The following is a 5,416-nucleotide window of genomic DNA, read 5'->3' on the forward strand; positions in this document are numbered from 1 at the left end:
ATTTATTAAGGGCAAATCCACAGAGTCGTTAGTACAGTCCAGGCTCAATAAACCAACACGGAGAGTCCGGGAATACACAGCAAACAGGAGACAAAAAACACAACTACTTACACTCTCTCTCTCGTTCCTTTATCCAGCATCTTTTACACAGCATCCTTACACACCTTTATCCAGCAACAGAATATCCTGTAATCTCCTCTTCTACTGCACACATGCACAGACACTGCCTTCTCCAAACTCATTCCCTCAGCACATGCACACATATACTATTGTAGGCTTTACTGTAGGTAGTGGTAGCGTAGTAGTTAAGGTCCATGATTAGTAATACGAAGTTTGCCAGGTCAAGCCACACCACTGTCAAGTTGCCAATGTTGGACCCTCGAGTAAGGCCCTTAAACCTCAATTGCTTAAGGTGTATTCAGTCATGATTGCAAGTTGCTTTAGGTAAAAGTGTCAGGTAAATGGAATAGTGTTGTTAGGTGTCAATTATGATGGTGATAGAAAAATGCTGTATTTGTACAGTGTAGTGCATGTGCCCTCAGTCACATGGATTAAGGATGAGCAGCTGTGTCTTATCTATGTTTCACTGTCTTAGTATGTTCATGTGACAACACTCTTTTGCCTCACATTAATGAAACACCAGCTTTAGCCTCACATTAACCAAATACCAGTTTGAAACATTGTGTAATCACAGGAAGAATGATTTCACTGAGAGAGAAGGCCAATCTGTATGGTTAACCAAACAGCTAAACTCAATTTTACAAGTGTGTTTGCATATTAGAAGGTGTGGTGCACCATTCACGTTGTTAGACAAGTTGTTGTGTCTTTCAGGTTTCATTAAGTACCTCTATTAGAGGTACTTAAGTGAACTGATGATGTTGGTTCGACATGAAATGTTTTCTTTAGCAGTGTCCCATACATGTTTAACAATGTCTGGTTGAAGCATTCAACTGGATTTCCTCAGAGATGGTAATGTGTAATTCTCACTTTCTGGATTCCCACATCATCAAAAAGTTCTTTTACAGTTTGACAATCAAAATCTAGACCTTGATCACTATAAAGCCTTTCAGGTATATTATAATGGACAATGAATGTGGTCCATACATGCCTCTTGTAGTGGTTTAAAACTTTAATAAATTGTTAGTCCCAGTTGATAAGGTTAATTGGGGTGCCACCCTGATTAACAAGGAAAATTAATTCATTTAAAAATTTTTATTACTGATTAATAATTCAGTCTCTTAAAAGTCACCAGTTCAATAACATGATTATTTCTCATCTGCCAAAAGTTAGAATATCACTCTTGACTCAAAGAGGTAATAACTAAGGTATGTCTATTGAATAAACAGATATAGGAAAACGCCTAAAAATCATTGACTTAGCTTCTACTAACGACCAGAGGTAGTGACTTCACTAGAACCACTATAGTAAAACAAACATAACAATGTAACCAAACCAACATTAACCCAAATGATTTGTAGTGGACCAAAGTAGCTAACCAGACTAATAATAAGAAGAAAACAAATGGGAAGAAAATGATTTAAGTAACCTATGTGAATGACCAACCAGGCAGTCTACTTATCAACCGAACAATGACCAACATTATAACAAGATTTGTGGTGAGAGAGCATGTCTAAAGTGTAACAGGGAGACTCAAGAGAGAAGGGGAAACTGTTGAGAAGCAGCTGTAGGAAGAACTAATTATAGGATTGAGGAGGCTGCATCGCACATGGGTGGAAAGGGTTACTGATCTTATTTTTATATATAAACAGTAGCATAACTATTGATATCAACTGATAACTGAGTCCTTACAACTGAATGGGCAAAACCATGTCAAACCACCTGATTGGCATGGAGTGAGAGAGCATCTGTTTTCACCATAGCCATCTGGATGGCACTAAGGGAGTGTCTCGTCTTCCATTGGCTTGCACAAGCAATGTAGGTCATTGATGATGAGATCACTAGGCTTCCGTGGGACTGGAGAGAGTCCTAGGCGTTTCCAGATAGGCCTTTCAGAAGTAGTAGTTTTGGGTATTAGTGGTCATGTGTCCCTGCCTTGCTTCTGAATAATTCTTAATAAACTTTTCATAGTAAATCTGAGAAATGCGCTTAGTTCTTTCGAATTAGTGGGTCTTGGTCAGGATCAGGTAGTCTAGGAGGACTAACACCTCTGTCACATTTAGGTCTCCCATGCACTTTTCAATGAGTCTATAAAAGGTCAATGGAGCATTTGTGATGCCTTGCAGCATTCTATTAAACTTCTAGTTTTGAGGCCTAGAACTGAGAACCATCTGGGCCCAGTTAAAGTAGAAAACAGCTCCTTTGGCAAAGTATAGGAATTTCAAAGTCTGCAAGCTTCATGAAGTTGATGCAGAGTCTAACATCACCATTCTTTCTTCTTACCACCTCAAAAGGTGAAAAGGGAGACTGACCCTCTGATGACTCCAGTATCAAGGATCTCACAAAAATGTCCCCAGACAGCTTCATGTCCTGAGGACAAATTGGTCTAACTATGTGTTTGAAGGAAGATTCATCTTTGAGGGTGATGTGGAGCTTTATCTTATCCGTGTGGCCAAAATCAAGGTTGTGCTGTGAGAACACTTCTGGCATGGAGTTTACCCTTTGGGCATTATTTCCATTCAGGTGGCAATGGAGAGTCACCAAAATTGATATGACTGAGCTAGTTTCTAGGTCTCTAAAGAGTGTGAGTTAGGCTGGTTAGCTTTACGTGACAGATTTCCTGACTTGCCTTTAATTCAGCAGTTGTGTTTCTAGAGAGGGTGGCCTTTGGAAACTGACTAAGCCATATAGAACTTTACATGTTCAACTTGTGTGTGAAACTCTGACTGTAGGTCAGGGACAGTAATTATTACAGTGACAGAGCCAGGAAACTTCAAATAATCAAATATTTATTCATTGATGTCATTCCCTGTTAAACCACTAAATATAACTGACCTTGAATTTTTTGTTTTCACTCTGAACTACTTCCATTCTGAGATTTTGAATTTTAGGATTTAGCCTTGACATTAAAACATTTTAGGATTTAGCCATTAAATTCTGGACTTTTACTCATTAACTGGTAACTACCTCCTGGCTGGCTCGCCAAGGTTATATAACCCACATTATAGTGTGCCAAATGAGTAACCTCCAGATGCAAACAGGAGTAGATAAAGGCTAGTGAACTAATAAACTCGGTTTAAATTTGAGGAAATTTTAAACTATCATCAATGTATTATCTTTTTCCTGCAAATTACCAGGATTTAGAAAACAAAGAAATAAAAAAACAAGTGCCATTCAAATATGTCCCCAGGCCCTTGAGGACATCTTTTAACATAACTTTTTAAACAAGTTATTTGTACATAAGCCAAATAAAATAAACTGTCTAAATCAATGTAATCACTGACCTGTGTCTTGGAGTTCGTTACAATATGTAGTTTGTTTCTATGTCCAGTGTGTGTGTGTGTATGAGTGAGTGGGTGGGTGTGTCTGTGTGTGTTTCTGTGTATGTAAGTCAGTCCTCTCTGTTGTGGAAAGCTGTCTCCATTCAATCTCTGCTCCTTCGGTGGGCTCACAATTAATGATATCTGGCTCCAGTGAGCTAGTTCTATAAAAACCTCCAAAAAGCGTGAGCTGTGTACATTATAAGTTGTACTGTCTTCTTTTAATTCAATTTATTTGTTTTCTCATTGGCTCTTACTTTTTTAGTCTTACCTATGAGTTAATAGATGAAACTACATAAACTAGGAGGCGGAAGCATCGATAGAGATTTGTGAATGGGTGTCTAAGTCCTCCAGGTGAATAGCAAAAAAAAAAAGAACAAGCCATCTATTAACACCTGCCCTAACACCTGCTCGAAACCGCTTCTGAAGCAGGTGAGAACCTGGCCAGCAAGAGCCATCTCTGCTCGTCAGGACTGTTTTGAGCAGACGACTTGGATCACTTTCAAGGAGCCTGCTACTGACGGTGGCACTGTTAACCTGGAAGAGTATACAGCATCAGTGACTGGCTACATCAGCAAGTGCATTGATGATGTTACTGTCTCCAAGACCATCACCACACGCCCCAACCAGAAGCCATGGATGCCTGCTGAGGTGCGCATGCTACTGAGGACCCGTGACTCAGTCTTCAGAACAGGTGGCAGAGAGGCTCTCAGGAAAACAAGAGCCAAACTGTCACGTGCGATCAGGGAAGCAAAGCATGCACACGCACAGAGGATCCATGGACACTTCAAAGACACTGGTGACACACGGCGCATGTGGGAGGGCATTCAGGCCATTACTAACTACAGGAAAACATCACCTTCCTGTGACAGTAATGCCACCCTCCCAGATGCACTGAATGACTTCTATGCACGGTTTGAAGCGCAGAACAATGTTGCAGCAGAAAAGCCCATCCCTCCGCAAAATGACCAGGTGCTGTGCCTGACGGCGGCTGATGTGAGGCGTACTCTGCATGGAGTTAACCCACGGAAAGCTGCTGGACCAGACAACATCGCGGGTTGTGTGCTCAGAGAATGTGCTGACCAGCTTGCAGATGTCCTGACAGACATCTTCAATATCTCTCTGAGCTGTGCCGTGGTCCCAACATGCTTCAAGACCACCACCATCGTTCCTGTGCCTAAGAAGCCCACGGTGTCGTGTCTCAACGACTACCGTCCCATCGCACTCACATCCATCATCATGAAGTGCTTCAAGAGACTCGTCATGAGAATCATCAAGACCCAGCTTCCCCCTTCTCTGGACCCCCTGCAGTTCGCATACCACTCCAACCGCTCTACAGATGATGCCATCTCTACCACACTTCATCTGGCACTCACACATCTGGATAAAAAGGGCACCTACATAAGAATGCTGTTCATAGACTTCAGTTCAGCATTCAACACCATTGTTCCTCAGCATCTGATTGGATAGTTGAGCTTACTGGGCTTGAACACCTCCCTCTGCAACTGGATCCTGGATTTCTTGACTGGTAGACCTCAGTCAGTCCGGATTGGGAGCAGCACTTCCAACACCACCACACTGAGTACTGGTGCTCCCCAGGGCAGCGTACTCAGCCCTCTGCTGTTCACACTGCTGACTCATGACTGTGCAGCGATGCACAGTTCAAATCACATCATCAAGTTCACCGATGACACGACCGTGGTGGGTCTCATCAACAAAGACAACAAGTCAGCATACAGAGAGGAGGTGCGAGAACTGGTGAGCTGGTGTAAGGTCAACAACCTGTATCTGAATGTTGACAAGACAAAAGAAATGGTTGTTGACTTCAGGAGAGCAAGGTGAGATCACTCGCCGCTTGCCATCAACGGCTCCTCAGTGGAGATCGTCAAGAACATCAAGTTCCTTGGTGTTCACATAGCGGAGAACCTCGTCTGGACCCTGAACACCAGTTCCATCACCAAAAGAGCCCAGCAATGTCT

Source organism: Electrophorus electricus, chromosome 2 (genome assembly GCF_013358815.1).
Source record: "Electrophorus electricus isolate fEleEle1 chromosome 2, fEleEle1.pri, whole genome shotgun sequence".
NCBI lineage: Eukaryota > Metazoa > Chordata > Actinopteri > Gymnotiformes > Gymnotidae > Electrophorus > Electrophorus electricus.